The following is a 17,502-nucleotide window of genomic DNA, read 5'->3' as shown; positions in this document are numbered from 1 at the left end:
CTGGTCTGTGCTAAGAAGTGATGCAAGCCTCCAAGATTGGCCACCTCTAAAAGATTCTGACCCTGTGCACTAGAAAATAATGTGATCCACACATATACTGCCAGCCTGTAAATCATTATTGCAATCAATGCATAAGAAGAAAGCTAAGAGGCATAAGATGCTGCCAGTGCAGATGTATAAAATGTGTGTGAGTCCCTATGTGCAAAGAGGTCTGGCAGAAGCATGCGCCATCATAGATATTGCTAAGCTATAAAGTACTGGGGAAGGGGTTAAATAATTTGCAAGTTGGTCTGAGAACAGTTATGGTGATATGGTGAAGCTTGTAGTTTGTTGATCTGACTGACATTGATGAAAGGTTTAGGCTGCTGGCAGTCATAGGGCATGAGGGACATTATTTTGAATAAGAAGTTGGACAACAGTTGTAGCAAGTGTTCTATGAGCTACAGCCATCAGGTATCTGCTCTGATTTGCACGTCAGAAATTTGTGCCATCTAGTTTTTCAGAGAAGGCAAGAAGAGAATTGACAGTGTCATATAAATGAGTTGGAACTTGAATGAAATGTAAGTGCTTAGAAGTAAGGGAGCCACTGCTCAATTGAGGGTAAAATCAGAAAAAGTTTTTTTCAAGGTTGAGATATTTGATCTTAAAAAAAAAACTCTGTATTTTTCCACCTTTCTTGACATTGTTTATACCACACCAGAGAGGGGAAATGCCTTGGTGCATTGCATTTACAGCAAACCAGTACACCTGTGAAAGGCCAACTGCTCTCCTTCCAAGGTATAACCATTCTGTTTTTGTTTCCTCCCTCCACAATATGTGTATACATCAAGAAAGGAATTCAGAGAGCAGTGAATGCTGGAGATTCTTGAGCTGTGCAGGTTTCAATCTATTTGGATTCAGTGGAGAAATGTAAGCTTGGTAAGGTCATTTCTTGTTTGGTCACAGATTCTGGGCATTGCTGGCTAGGCTCGCATTTGCTGCCCATTCATAATTGCACATGTGCCATGGTGGGAATTGAACTTATGTCCCTCGAACATTTACTTACGATTCTGCCTTCAAGTCCAATAACATTGCCACTATGCCACCATCTTTAAAATTGTTAAAGAAGTCGATAGTTTTTTTTAGTCAAGCTGGTTCAGCAAGTGAATACGTGAGAACTTGGGACCGCCAATTTAAAATGTGAAAGCTGAATGAAGGCAAATATTTAGAAGTTTAGTTTTGTCAAAACGGGTTAGCTGTGAACAATGGAGATGTTTGTGAGTGCTGACTTAATGTAATTCTTTGTTGTGTTGCCATAGTCTTACCAGACCGTTGGGTTGGTTTTCATTAGAGAGTAGCGACCGGTGGTGATTTAACCTGAGGACCACTAGACCTTAGGTGATGGATGAGTTTCAGAAGGAGATAACCTCAAACCGGTGATGGGAATTGAACCCACGCTGTTGGCATCACACTGCTCTGTAAACCAACAATCCAGCCAGTTAAGTTGTTGGCAATATTTTTAGAAGACGGAAGGTTTAAAAGATTTTTCTCACAATTAATATAAGTATAAGTGGAAATCTCCAGCAATTGTTTTACAAGACAAATCCCCATTGTTGTTATAAACCATCACATTATTCTGTTTATCTATGATTAATAGAACAAGATAAAAGAATTTCAAAATTTGCAAGTTTTAACTTTTAATTGTCAAGAGGATCAGTTCCTTGTTGATGAAATATAATTTTGTCTTTCTTACTGAGGGTGATAAAGATTAACAACGATCAATGCTGGTTTTAAAAAAAACAGCAATTTTCTGTGTTTTCCTCTTATGTGCATCATAATTAAATTTTTGTCCAATAAATTGAAAACAACAATAAAATGAATGATAAGATAGAATCCACTGTAAATGAATACATTTTAAAATTTGATTTTTCCTTGAAGTCAGTTCTTAATTCTAATGAATAAACTTAATTTCTATAGAATATTTTGTGTTATATTTGAGATTATTTCTTTCGGAATTTTAGTCACTTTCACTTCATTTAATCAAATAAAAAATATGCAGAATCTCATTTTAATTAGAAAGAAAATCAAAGTGAAACAAACTAATACAATTCATAACATGTGAATGGGGCAGTAGCCCTTGAGTAGATCTGAGAAATTTAAAGCCTGATAAGTGAACCCCAAATTGGATTCTTGTACACTACAAATGACACCTAACAAACATCGCTACAGACTTGTAAGAGTCCAGAACTGGGAAGGATTATAGTTGTTGTGTGAGAAGTGACTGTTTATACAGTGCTTTTCATGTTTTTATTTTCTCTTTTCAAATAGGAAACAAAATATGTCATTCATAAACCTGCCTGGGATGGTGCATTTGGATTTTAAAAAATTGTCAGCTTTTGTAGATGATTCAAAAGGATCCTTTGACACCAACGTCCCTGACAAAGATCCAGCAATGTACCGGAGTGGTGGTTTTTGGACCCATCAACTAAAGTAGTAACAGCGGAAGCACTGCTTGAAGATGAAAAAGATGACAGAAGTAGCTATAGCAGCCAGGGTGATCACACAAGCAGATGGGGTATGTGATAGACAATATCTTATGTAAAATTCACTGTCATCTGGCTATTTGTATGCAAGGCAGTAGTCAATGTACTGCACACATGTTATTTCTCACAGTTTTGGCTTTACGTGCCTTTTTTAAATTTAGCTGGCACATATGTAAAACATATGTCTTTCCATATTATCTTTTTGAATTGTATCTTTAGACTGAGGCAATTAAAAGCAGAAGCAAATTTGTTGTATTTGCCTTAAATTTTCTTGTGGATTGTTTTTCGAAAGTAACCATAAATCCATTACTAAATCCATATTTCCCACTTGGTCTTCTGAAGGCCTGTCTACCACTTAGCAAGGTCAATTCCCGACATTTAATTTTCAAAAATTGGATTTCCATCCTTGAGGAACAAGACTGGATGAATGATGGGACATGAGAGCTGATTGGGAAAATTGCAAGGAGCCAGTAGATTTTCTAACTGTGGGCAGCTATGTGGTGCTTTAGGCAACTACTGGTACTATGTTAAAGAGGTGGCCTAATGTATCTGTATCTATTGAAATCTGTTCAGGAGTCCACAAGTTTGCATAATCTGTGGAATGCAGCCAACAAAGTTTTATTTTGGCTAGAATGTTTTTTCTTTCTATTCTTCAATCAAATTGAGATATTGTATTCCAATATTGTAATAAACAATACAGGGAGATTGTGAGGGCTGCAGATGCTGGAGAAGTCAGAGTTGATAAAGTGTGGCACTGGAAAAAGCACGGCAGGTCAGGCAACATCTGAGCAGCAAGTGAGTCAACGTTTTGGACTTGACCCTTCATCAGGTCCTGATGAAGGGTCAAACCTAAAACATTGATTCTCTTGCTCCTCAGATGCTATCTGACCTGCTATGCTTTTTCCAGCAACAAACAACACAGGCAATTTTTCTCAAGTAATGCTGATTTAATACAGCTATGAGTCTTTGTGTTCTGTGTCAGCATGATGTTAGGACTAGCATGAAGTATTAAGATTCCAAAAATGAATATGATCAAAAATTTTAAGTTTGTCTAAAGACTCTGACCTAGATTTTGTTCTCAATAGAGAAGAAACTGCTTTTGGCCTTTAATTTAAGAATATTTGCCCAGAATCGGTTAGCAGATTTGTCATCAGGAATTTCTGCTAGTCCCGTGTGTCTTTCAGAGCAATGCCTTCTAGAGGAAATCCTTTGCACCTTTTGAATACTGCAAACACTACTGAAGTGCTTGAACCAATCAAATTCAAATATCATACTGAGATACGCACTGTAAATCAGGAAGTAAAAAGTTAGAAATGTTAATTACATTTTGATCATGCAGCAGAAGTGAAATGTATATTTTAAAAATACAAATGGGATGAGGGAACATACAGAAGAAATTAAATTGTGCATTTATTTATATCTACATTGTATTTTACCCAGGGATTGAGTCCCCACACTTGTAAAATTAATTCTTCAGGTCCTGAAAGACCATTCAGTAATAATTTATTACTTACATGCCATTAGAAATGCCCTACATCTAAATATTAGTATGAACATTTCCAGCTGCATTTAGTATGGAAGTATCTCAACATCATGCCATGGTGCTGAAATTTTTGAAGTCTATCAGCACAGACTGGAACAGTGTACCATATGGAGAAGCAGATATCTCTGAAAACAGCATCAGATCTTTCATGTTTAGTTGTGCATGTGTACCTGCCAGAGGTTGCTGTTTGATTTTCCCTGTAATAACAATGGAGCACTGATAATTTTATCTTTATTATTACAGCAAAAGCTGAATTGTTAATTTTCTTATTAATTTCTAATGTGTTGCGAATTTATTTCAATAAACCTTTCATATCACTGCTTTCACTTTCTAAAGCATGTTGAATGTAGGTCTCAAGTGGTCTTATCCATGAAGAATAAAGACTTTAACTGTATGTTCATTACATCTCCCTATTGTTCACAAATGCTATTTCTGTTGGAAACCTTGAAGCAACTAGGAATATTATCTGTTTATCTTTAGCACAAAGATTTGTGTCAATTTATTTCTGACCATAAATATTGCCTAAACTGAGCTGTCACCATGTTTTTCATCACCGTAAGTTTTAAAAACTTCCCTATTCACAGAAAAAACCTCCCCACAAGAAAAATATCTCCAAAATAGAATTCTCATCAATCTTCAATGAATTCACCAGTTAACTCTAACAATAAACTTTAACACCTATTTTAAATACAACTTTGCATTTAAAAACACATACTTTACATCTTTAGGAAATCCAAAGCCTTGCATCCTTTAATCTCTCTTTTACATGTTGTGTAGATAAAGTGGAGAGCTAATTTTCACTCAGGTTCCCCAAACAAATGTGAGACAAATGACTAGTAACCTGCTTTTGATGGTATTGTTTGATGGACTAACATTGGTTGGCAAACTGGAAAACTGTTGTTCTTTGATAGGCTTTTGCAATATTTTATATCCACTTTAACAGGCAACTATGCCCTTGGTTTAACATCTCATCCAAAGGTCAACTTTTTAAATAAAGAAGTACTTTTTGAATATTGTGCTGCATGTCTAAGTCCAGGAGCCCCACATTATAGATAGTAGGTGACCTCATCAATGTTGGTGACTCTCCATCACCGACAATTCATACTTCATAGAAACATAAAAATATGAACCCGGATAGGTCATTTACCCCATTGAGCCTGTTTTGCCATTCAATTTGATCAAGACTGAATGTTTTTCTCTATTCTATACACCTGCTTTCTCCCCATACCCTTTGACACATTTAACTTTTCGAAGTTTACCGATATTCAGTGATTTTGGGGTATTCTGGGGTGGAGAATTCTGCAGGTTTACTACTTTCTGCATGAAGAAGTTTCTCTTCTCAGTCAGAAAAGGTCTATTGCATATCATGAGACCATGGACTATTGTTGTGGGCACATGTAATGTTAACTTCAGCTTCTCTCTTGCGTAGTCCATCCTCTTGTTTTCTATGTCTCAAGTCTGTGGTCTGAGTATAAGAATCGTAAAGTATTAGAACCTTTGAGCCCACACCTCAATCCACCCCTCTGCCCTATTCCTGCAACCTACATTTCTGCTGGCTAATCCACCTATCGTGTACATCACTGGACAGTATGGGCAATTTACACCTAACCTGCAGATCTTTGGACTATGAGAGGAAACTGAAGTATCTGGAGGAAACCCAAGCCGACACAGGGAGAATATTCAAACTCCACACAGACAGTCACCCGACGGTGGAATTGAACCGAAGTCCCTGGACCTGTGAAGTAGCAGTGCTAACCACTGAGCCCCTGTGACACCCATTAAGACTGTGATCCCTTTGCTAGTAACATTTGGACAAAATGGTAACTGCCAAAAATGAAAAGAAAGATGCATTAATCAGATGGAGAAAGAAAGGCATGAATTCATATTGAGCCTTTCATGACCTGTGGACCTCACAATAATTTACAGCCAGCAAAATAGTTGTTGAAGTTTAGTTCCTGTTATAATATAGCAAGTTCACTGTAATAAAAGCACCAAGGCAGCTATGAACCTAAACCAGGAGGAGAAAGTGAGGTCTGCAGATGCTGGAGATCAAAGTTGAAACTTTATTGCTGGAACAGCACAGCAGGTCAGGCAGCATCCAGGGAACAGGAGATTCGACGTTTCGGGCACAGGCCCTTCTTCAGGAATGAACCTAAACCAGGCAACAGAGAGAAAGTGGATGGTAGCAAAATAAAAATGTAATTTAAGAATAAGATAAAAAGAAAATAGAAATCATACAAGTGTCAGGGACACAGTAAGACTTTTTAAAGATGAGGAAAATAACATTGAGGTGCTGGTACAATGAAGGCAGGCAAATGAAAGAGCAACTCTCCCAGAAGACACCAAATCTTTTTGACATATTGGCAACAGCAACTTAAATAATGCCTTTAAAATGTTGCTTCAAGATGCTTCACAGGAACATTACAAAACAAAAAGGATTGCTTGCTCACACCAACTATTTGGACGATCCAATGACTGTGCAAGCTCACTGCTGATTATTTCTGACTGTGTATACAATATTTTGCCAGTTTTCAAAAAAATTAACATCTTACTTTGTTTAAAACTTTATTTTTACTACAGCATGTACCCTTTCAATTAATGTTTTCATGTTTGGACTTTTGTTAGGTTTTTGTCACTTTTTAAAAAAATACATTTACAAGAGATATTGCTGCCAATGTGCATGCTCCTGTCAGAAGTACAGCCAAAACAAAATATGCCATTGAACTGCACAAAGAAATATTGTGTTTAGATGACCAAAAGCTTGATCTATAAAGTAAATTAGGAAGTGCCTGAAAGAGGAAGGTGAAGGAGAGAGATAGAAAAGTTTAGTAAGGGAATTAGAGAGCTTAGACAACTTAAGGTTCAAACCAAGCCAGTGGTGGATTGATTAAAATTGGGAGTGACAAGAGCCCAGAGTTAGATGAACATAGATATCTCAGAGTATTGTGGGACTGGAGATTAGAGAGATCAGGAGCCACAAGATCATGGAGGGGTTTGAATTCAAGGGTAAAAATTTAAAAATCAAGATGCTGTTTGAGTGGGAGCCAGTGTAGGCCAGCAGGAGTATGGGGGTAGGGATTGTTGGGTGGCTGGGTAGGGTAGGTGGGGAGGTGAGGGAGTTTGTATTAACTCAATATTTCTCAGAATGTTCAAAATCATTAAGAACATATTTTCAGACATAATAGGTCTCAATTTATTTCGTAGACTTCTGTCCAGCTGTTTAGATGTACTATCTATTGGACCTAAATGGGGATGAGATGGTTGCCTGAGGGGGATTTAATTATTCATTTCAGATTTCTTTTTATAGTTGAAATACTAAACAAAAATTACAGTTAAAACACTTATAATTAATCATATTCATATCTTGAATTTCTCAGTGATAACATCTAATTTTAATTGAAGATTTAAAATATTTTCCTTAAGCAAATACTGTAATTCTGAAGTTTCTTTCAATAAAAACTTTGAAAAGGTGTCCACAAAATTGACAAGGCTAAGTAATATTATGTGACTGATTTCTTGGCAAGTGAAAATTTTTTGCTTCATTTTCGTGAAGATGTAGTGTGCCTCAGTTTATTTACTTTAGCAATGTATTGGGCCTTGCTTTTGTTTTAATTGGTATGACATATATTCAAGCAATTGATATTATCAATATAATACTGGAATGCAGTTCAGTGACTGAAATAATTCTTGCTCTGGCAGTTGAGTTGTTTTAGCAGTACCTAGGCTGTAATCTCACAGCAATCACTGAGCCATTAATTTAATACTTTCCACATTCTTACATGGTATCTTACCATGGATGATGAATTAAGTCTTCCAGTCCAATCAGAAGTAACATAGAACATGTAAATTAAATAACTGGAGAAGTGAAAATTAACTACCTGACCTCTATTAACAAATAATGAATTGGTTTTGCTGAGAATGAATGTAAAACAAAATGCACAAACCTACCATATAGCGTAAAACATGTCTTGGAAAAGTGGATCACGTTTTAAACACTACAATTTGTCGAAAAATAAAATCATGCAGATATAATTTCTGCAAGGCCTACCAAACTCTGCCATAACTGGCAGATAATTGGTTGAAGCCCTGAAAAAATTGTGCCAGTGGTCATTTATGCACTTTTCTCATCCTTGCATTGATCATCCACAAGTTCTCGTGAGAGGTCAAAACAACAAAAGGCAGTGACTGGAGTCAGAATCAAAATGTATTAACCTGACACTAGTGAAATACCTGGGTGAGAGGAGCCCAAAATGTGCATTAACATTTTCAAATGAAGGTAACTGGTATCAGAATCGAAAACGTAAAGTCACAGGAAAAGTACATCTAATTATCTAAAATGATGTACAAGTACTCGATGTTCATATACAGGCACTAACATCCCTCATCACAAAAAATACATTGTTTTGTATTAATTAAGACAAACATTCTGCTCATAAAACACAATGGCTAGAAAATTCTTTGAAATCTGAATCTGTCCCAATGATGTCTGACACTTCCAATTGAGGCAGCATGCAAACCTGCTCACTTAAATTACATTTTAAAAGAGAAGTACATTCTAGATGGAGGGAGATGGCAAAAATTGGAAGAGAATACAAGATAGGAAGATGCGGAATGATGGGAGCCACAGGCAGGCTTATGGCTTTTCTGATGCTGCACTGGAGGCCTTAGTTGAGGATGTGCAGAAGGGGAATTATTTAATTGACTTTCAGGGCCCAGGAAACCCTCAACTGTCTGAAGGCATTGGGAGCCATAACCATGGCAGTACCTGGCATGATTGTTACCTCACTTTGATCTCCATGTGACCATGTCTCCGTAATGACTATAAAATCATAGCAATTAACCTCTATTTGTGTTGTTAATTAGTTTATTTTGATCTGAATACTGTGTACATTTGTAAAGACCAATTAATGTTGTCTTTTACCACTTTCCCTCCCTCGACTCTATTTGCTATCTTTTGTTTATGTTTATTCACTCTATCTCTTCCTGCCCTACTCTGGGTATCATTACCCAAGAAATGGTGTAGAAATTAGGAAAGGTGGACTAATAATGAGCTGCAACACATGAAAATAATGTTAATACCACTTAATAGTAAGATTCTGAGCTCATCATTTAAAGCCTAACAGCAAAGTTGAAAAACGTTCTCAATGTCAAGATGCTGATCCTTTGATTCTTGCCATAGTTTCCCAACTATCTCACTATTACTCATGCCACATCAGGGAGAGACATTGCTTTATTCTTGTCAATAGAAGACATTTTTAAAAAAAAATTCTGAAATAATGGAAACCAAAGGTGGTGAAGTGGAGAGTTTGGGAAAATTATTATTCATAGACAAATAGTACAGTAATAATAAATGGTATTTCAAGGTTGACAAATCCCCTAGACCTGTTGACCTGTATCTTAGGGTTTTAAGAGAGAGAGTGAGATTTTAATTTGCAGAATTCCCTAGGTTTTAATCTTCCCCATGGATTCTTAAAATGTAAATATAACCCAACCATTCAAGGAAGGAGGGAGGAATACAATAAGGAACTAATTAGCCTGATATAAGAGATAGGGAAAATACTAGAATCTGTTAGGAACATTAAAGCAGAGAATTTGGAAAAGTATGTTATGGTCTCGAGTTAATATGGATTTATGAAAGAGAAATTGTTTTTCACAAACCTTTTGGCAGATTTTTTGAGATTGGAACAAGTCGTATAGTGATTTCGGATTTTCAAAAAGCATTTGATAAGGTGCCATGCAAAATTAGAGTTCATATGGTTGAAGATAAAACATTATCTGCATGTATTGATAATTGACTAATGAACAGAAAACACAGGATAGGAAGAATTGAATTAGTTTTGGTTTGGCAAGTTGTAACTCATGAAATGCGATGAGGATACATGCCTGGGGCTTGGATATTTACAGGGTATAATCAATGACTTGGATAAGGGGGTGTATCCAAGTTTGCTGAAGAAATATTAGATTCCCTGCAGTGCAGAAACAAGACTTTTGGCCCATCAAGTCCACACCAACCCTTCGAAGAGTAACCCACCCAGATCCATTTTCCTCTGAATGATGCACCTAACACTATGGGCAATTTAGCATGGCCAATTCACCTGACCTGCACATCTTTGGATTGTGGGAGGAAACCCATGCAGTTACAGAGAAATGTGCAAACTCCACACAGACAGTCATGCGAGGCTGGAATCAAACCTGGGTCCCTGATCCTGTGAGGCAGTAGTGCTAACCACTGAGCCACCATGCCACTCCATTTGGGGTAGTTATCACGGAATAAAAGTTGAGCATGGAGGCAAAGGGGGTTTGGAAGAGTAATTAAAAACAGGAATGTTCAAGAACTAAACATTACTCAACGTTTTAAAAAATCTTGAACGGGGAGAAAAGGGTTGGTTGTTTGGACTACATCCATCTCTTATCTGTTGAAGTGAATTCTGCTTGAACTATACAAGTCAAAACTAAAGAATGATATGGTGTTCAATTTAAATTGAAGAACGTGAGATAGGACAGACCTTACATCAGACTCAAAAACAGGTGGAATTTAGTTTACAATAGTAGCATGGTTTTTTTTACAACAGAAGCTTACTAAAATTTGCAAAGTTTCTAAATAGACAATTTGTTCAGCTCAGCTCAGTTATATTTTAAACATGTTCATTGGGAGGAAGCAAGAATTTGTAAACCAATTTAGCAACACATATTTGTCCTATTTGATATCCCAATTTAAAAACATCAGCTGTGTGGTATATATTGAAATATAGTTAACATGACATATATGAACAGTTCTAACTACACAATGGCACTTAAATACAGTTTGTACATTTGATAGCACACTAGATCTACTTAGAGTACTACACAAATAATCTTGAAAAAAATCCTATTAAAACAAATACAACACAAACAGTAAATTCGGGAAAAATGTCTACATATCCGCAACCTAAGGTACATTTGAATTTGGATTCTTTGTCCCTTCTCGTGTAAGAGAAGTTCTATAGTACTTACAAGGTGAACTCTTAACCATTACAAACGAAGACCAATAATCTATATTAAGGGACACCATCATCACTTCTAAAGACAAACAAAGACAGTGCAAAACAGATATAAATTAAGGTTTTATGTTTCATGTTTTATGTGCCTTTTCATAAACATCAATACAACATGAGACATTCAAAATTTCTTGCATTCCTTTGCAACACTTATTCTGTTTCCCCAAGGCACCAAATCATGTTAGAAATTGACAAAATATTTGCCACACTACTGCAATGGGAAGAGGAGTTCACCATGTCACAACTTCAGGGAATCTGATATGTCAAGAGAGGATGGCATTAAATTGGAAAAGAAGTCCACTGTGGCCGGGTGGGTCCCTTATCCCTAGGCTGCAAGTCGGTAGTTACCCTGTTGGATAGTTGGCGAGTCTCTGTTATTTCCTTGTTAGGTCGGAGAGTAAACTCTATGAAAGATACAAAAAGGTTTCAAAAGAATGGAGACAGGTAAAATTAGTGGACAAGAAGCTCACAAAAACCACAGTATAATGTGGGGAATTAAGTTATCCACTTTAGTAGGAGGAATGGACAAGTGGAATTCTTTTTTTAAATGGTCAGATTAGAAAATGTTGGTACTCTCAGGAACCTATGTGTCCTTGTTAATGTGCAGGTATAAAGCACTATTAGGAAAGTGTATATGTTAGCTTTTATTACAAAAAGAGTGAATATAAGTGTGAAAAAATATAACTACAGTTGCATAGGGCTTGATCAGGCCAGAATCTGAATACTGGACACCGATTATGGCCTCCTTGCCCAAGGAAGGATGTATTTGCCTTCCAGAGAGTGCAACAGTGGCTTACTAGATTATTCCTGGAAGGAGCAAATTACCTTTTGAGAAAGATTGCTAAGATGTGGCCTGTATTGCCTAGAATTTAGAAAAATGACTTGTGATCTCATAGACACAGCTTGGGGCATTTAAAAAAGGGAAAGCTAAGTGATGACCTAAGCCAAGCCTTTAAAATTATGAAAATTTTGATGAGATAGAGGTAGAGATGGTCTAACTGTTGGGAACCCGACAGTAGGGGCTATTAATATAAAGGAATAGAATATACAGACAGGATAGATCAGTATGGTGCCTTGTATAGGGCATAAACATTAGCATATTAGGTTGAATAGTCTATTTTTTAGTTGTAAATTCTACAAAACAAAGTATTCCTAAGGGCTTGATTAAGTAGATACTGAGAGAATGTTTATCCTCACTCTGAAGTCTTGAACTAGAGTTCATGGTTGCTCGTTAGTGTGAGAATTTTGTTCACTTAGAGGTTTATAATCTTTGGAATTTTCTATCTCAGAAAACTATGGATGCTCTGTTATTAATTATATTCAATATATCTGACTGTCTAGTAGATCTCATAAAAGTGGATGACTGTTGTACTAGATTCGCATTTTTGCAATGAAAATATTTAATTATAATTTAAAAACCACTTCAGTCTTGTTTCTAGAAATTCTGTATATGATAATGCTGTGTGAGTTCAAAGATATTCTGCTGCACATGTATATTACAGTTTGATTATATGCGGTTTAATTGTTTATCTAGCTTCATTCATACTTTAAGCCTTTTTGATTAATGGTTTAAACTTTGAGTGAGAGTCGATGTGATGTTCTACTGTTTTTGTAGACTAGAAGTGAGATTTTATGGAAGCAGAAGATTAGTTCAATAGTTGTACAAGTTAGAGAAAAGGTTTTCTATGTGCTTGTCCAGATATACTGCTGAAAAAATGTGTGAAGTATCAAGCACCAGCAGACAGACTTTAAGAAATCATAAGTTAAAACTCACTACTCAAAGCACCCCAAGCTATGAGAGTCAAAATAAGCTTTAATACAAAGGTTGGAAAAGACCTAAAAGTGTACAATTATCATTGTCATCACAGAAGACGGTCAGTTTCCCTAATTTCCCAGGTATTAAATAATTGCTACTGAGTGCAATCAGGAAAAGAGAAAGCTGAGATCATAACTTATTTGCAGGTTTCTCCTTGACCTCACCACTGAGTTGAATTATTCTTGGTACCAAGAATATACTGTGAACTGGTCTGCATAGTATTAGGTGCATTTTCACTACCATATGCCAGTACTGCAAACTGTTTTGTATGGGAGAATAAATTTTCTGCAAAGGCAAGGATTGGATGTATCATCAGCAAATTGATGATAAAGGCATCTGCCGAGGACGTGAGGGTCTTGAGCCTCCTCCATTGCTACTCCCTCACCACCTGACGCCTATAGGAAGAATGCCTTATCTTCCGCCTCGGGAACCTTCAACCCCAGGGCATTAATGTGGACTTCACCAGATTCCTCATTTCCCCTCCCCCACCTTACCCCAGTTCCACCCTTCCAGTTCAGCACCGCCCTCATGACCTGTCCAACCTATCAATCTTCCTTCCCACCCATCCGCTCCACCCTCCTCTCCAACCTATCACCTTTACCCCCACTTCCATCCACCTTCAGCTACCTTCTCCCCAGCCCCAACCCCTCCCATTTATCTCTCCACCCCCGAGGCTCTCAGCCTCATTCCTGATGAAGGGCTCCAGCCCAAAACGTTGATTTGCCTGCTCCTCGGATGCTGCCTGACCTGCTGTACTTTTCCAGGAACACACTCTCAACACTGATGATAAAGGCATTCTAGCCAAATTTATTAAATGAAACTGTATTTCATTGCATTCAATCTTGCAGCCATATTTTCTGGTTGTGACCCAGGAAGGCCTTATCTTAAACAGGGCACTTCTATGGAGGTTTATTTTATTGGGCCAAGACTTATCCTTTTGACTGTCTAGCTACAAGATTATGGATGTTATTGAGACTTGAGCCCACAGAGCTTTGACGTTTTTCAAAATACTATGCAACAACTGTGTAATGAGGTTATATCCTTGATTCACATTATGGAAGTTGAAAGACATAGTTAATTGAGCATATTGGCTTTGTCGTTATTCAGCTGATAAGATTGATCTGCAGCATGACACTTTCCTCTGCACACTGTCCCCAGAGTCATGTGTGAGATTCTCGCAAAATTGTCAAGAAGTACCAATGAAAGTGATGTTGCAAATTTCATGCTGTTTTAAAACAATCTGTATTTCTATCCTTGCTATCAAAATCAATAACCTACATTATACTCAATCTGGCACCTTCTTGCTTACTCGAATAATCCATCTGTATCTTTTTTCAGCTTCATTGTGTTCTTCTCACAGCTCATGTTCCCACCTAGCTTTGCATGGTCATCAAATTTAGATATATTAATAACTTAGTTGTAAGGTAATCCAGTGCTGAGACTTCAGTGCTGACCATTGCAGCAGTCCATCAGCTATAGCCTTCTAATTTGATAATGCCCTATTTATTCCAAGGAGAGCCGGTGGCACCAAGTTGCTTGTCTACCCATTCACCTTCACTCCCAACCCTGACCTGTTTTAAAATTGTGGTCCAGATCTTTATAATAGCAATTTGCTCTGAAGCAGTTTTCTCTGTTTGCATCACTAATTCATCTATTGTATTCTGAATGCTTCACACATTCAGATAAAGAACCTTTAAATGTTTTTACAATTATTTACATGGTCCTTATTCATTGATGCATCATTACCGTTAAACTGTTTGACCTCACTGGTCCCAACTGTTAAACTAAATCGCTGTGCCATTCCATTGTTAATACATTGATCTTCAGGTTTCTAAATATCCCCTCTTTTTTAGAGCTCTATCTATAACCCTAGTTATTTAGTTCATCAACATAGCCCATTTTAAGTGGAATCCTTTGCAATTGGAACAATTTCAACTTTCCCAGTACTGATGCCAGTGCCCATAATTGCCCTTCCATTCCATATCATTCTTTGAGACACATACTTAATTCTCTAATCTTCTTAACCTTATGCCAATTGACATATAGCTCATGTAATATCCAGAGACTAAGATGGAAAATAAAAGCTTAGATTATGAAATTGCACAATGCTCACGTGAGTGTCAAGGATTAGCTTGATTCAGTATGTATATTTGTTTGTGTTGAGTGCTATTCAAAGCCTTTTTGTAGTGCTGTCTTAATGATGAAATATTAACTTCAGCTCTCTCTTCCTTTAGCTTGGATGGAAAACATGGGTACCTAGAAGTTAATCAAAGAAGATGAAAGAATTGGCTTAATGTCCTAGTCAACATTCTTGTCTCTCCTTTGCTACCAAAAAAGATTTATGATTTAGAGGTGCCGGTGTTGGACTGGGGTGGACAAAGTTAAAAATCACATAAACACCAGGTTACAGTCCAACAGGTTTATTTGGAAGCACTAGCTCTCGAAGTGCTGCTCCTTCATCAGGTAGTTGTGTAGCAGAATCATACGACACAGAATTTGTAGCAACAGGATTGCAGTGTCATGGAATGTAATATTAAACAAATTTAGCTTGAGTCTTTCGTCTTTTAGAATGATCATGCTGGAACTGAAACTAAGATGATCACTTGGCAGCACAGTGGCTAAATGGGTGACATGGTGACTTGGTGGTTAGCACTGCTGCCTCACAGCACCAGGGACCCAGGTTCGATTCCAGCCTTGGGTGACTGTCTATGGGGAGTTTGCACATTCTTCCCATGTCTGCGTGGCTTTCCTCTGGGTGCTCCAGTTTCCTCCCACAGTCCAGAGATGTGCAGGGTAGGTGAATTGGCCATGCTAGATTGCCCATAGTGTTCAGGGATGTGTAGGTTAGGTGCATTATTCAGGGGAAATGTAGAGTAATAGGATACAGGAATGGGTCTGGCTGAGATATCCTTCGGAGGATTATTGTGGACTTGGGCCAAATGGCCTGTTTCCACATTGTAGGGATTCTAAAAGATGAAAGACTCAAGCTAAATTTGTTCATTATTGCATTCCATGACACTGCAATCCTGTGTATGATTCAACCCCACAACCATCTGATGAAGAAGCAGAGCTTCAAAAGCTAATGCATCCAAATAAATCTATTGGACTATAATCTGGTGTTGTGTGATTTTTAAAAAAGATTTAGTAAATCAGCTGCTTTATGTTGAATTTTACTGCATATACAATTGCTGTCACACTCACTTACATGGAAATAGTACTTTATTATTTCTATGTGTAGCACTTTGAACATTGCTAAGAAAGAACATCAATGCAAGTATCTCTTCCTTTCTCAATTTGTGTCCAGCGGAAGTAATTTTGAAATTTTGCAAATTAAGTGCTATTCAGCAACGTATGGCAAATACTAATGTTCAGTTTTGAGCTTGGATTGATAATCATCAGTTCACAGGGAATGCTTCCTCTTTATATCCATATTATTCTTATTTTTCAAACATGCTGAACATATGAATTAAAAGGTTTAACAGGATATGCAAATTTGTGGTAAACTGTATAATAGAACTTTTTGATGTGCAACAGATGATTTGGGAATAAGATGCATTTGCTTTCATGCTTCTTGCTGTGTCTGTTCCTGTTCGAACTGTACTGCTGTGTTTCTGTTATAATCTATTTCAGAATCCACTGTCCAAACTATCCTGAAGGAAATCTCTTGTATAAACTGAACAAAGAAGAGACTTCTTGTTTCACAACCCAATTAAATAGCTTGCATTTGAAATGTTTGTCTGAACTAACTGATGTAGTCAATATGTCAAGTAGGAACTGGCAAGCCACATGCAAGGTAACTGTCCAAGGAGAGGATTTGGAACAATCTGATTTGCTTTGAAGTTTGTTAGAGGAAGTAAATGGAAATGTCCACTTAAATTATTTATGTAAGTTAATACAATAACTTTCTTAGTGTAGCCACTTCTTTATTCCCTGCAGGTCATCTGTCCATTTTGGTGCAGTGTAAAGGGCTTTGCATTCTCTTTAGTCACTGTGATTTCATTCATGTTGGAAATATGAAACTATCAAAATAAGTCAAATAAGTCATATGTTTGAACAGCTGCTGTACTCTAACTTGATTAAGCTGCTAGTGACTATAATGAGAGCATGTGCCAAATAATACAGGATGTATACACTTTGCGACCATTGTATTTTGTAAGATGTAATCAGATGTTTATTCTGACAATTTCAACTATCTGTTAAAATGACTACCTATTAGTGGGAAACCCTGGCTGTTTAATATGGTTTGAACATATTTGATAGTTGGCTTGGAGAAAGTGATGTATAAGGCCAGAGAAGAAAGATTTAAAAAGGACATGACGGGCAACTTTTTTACACAGAGAGTGGGTAGTGTGTGGAATTAACTGCCAGAGGAAATGGTAGATGAGATGTAGTTACAACATTTAAAAGACCTTTGGATAAGTACATGAATAGGAAAACTTTGGAGGGATATGGGGCAAACACAGGCAGGTGGGAGTAGTTTAGTTTGGGAACGTGGTCAGCATAGACTAGTTGGTCTGAAGGGTTTGTTTCCATGCTGCATGACCTTATGGTAAGCTACCTCTTGAACCACTGCAGTTCATAAGA

General features: G+C 37.1%; 1 long non-coding RNA gene across 3 annotated transcripts in view; it reads left to right on the top strand.

Annotated features, from left to right (window-relative positions):
* LOC122558431 (uncharacterized) overlaps window positions 1-17,502 on the top strand; it is a 150,303-nt gene that overhangs the window by 93,045 nt on the left and 39,756 nt on the right. The window contains exons 5-6 of one of the 3 annotated variants that reach the window (XR_015759954.1): window positions 2,308-2,554; window positions 16,549-16,711. This is a non-coding gene — a long non-coding RNA (uncharacterized LOC122558431). Of the gene's footprint in view, window positions 1-2,307; window positions 2,555-15,152; window positions 15,287-16,548; window positions 16,712-17,502 lie in introns of those variants that run through there. The other 2 variants (XR_015759955.1, XR_015759953.1) reach the window with 2 other exon arrangements.

Source organism: Chiloscyllium plagiosum, unplaced genomic scaffold (assembly GCF_037043375.1).
Source record: "Chiloscyllium plagiosum isolate Xiang-an unplaced genomic scaffold, Cpla_swu_hap1 HiC_scaffold_17, whole genome shotgun sequence".
NCBI lineage: Eukaryota > Metazoa > Chordata > Chondrichthyes > Orectolobiformes > Hemiscylliidae > Chiloscyllium > Chiloscyllium plagiosum.
Note: the sequence above shows the minus strand (reverse complement) of the source record. Positions and strands in the feature narration are given on the sequence as shown.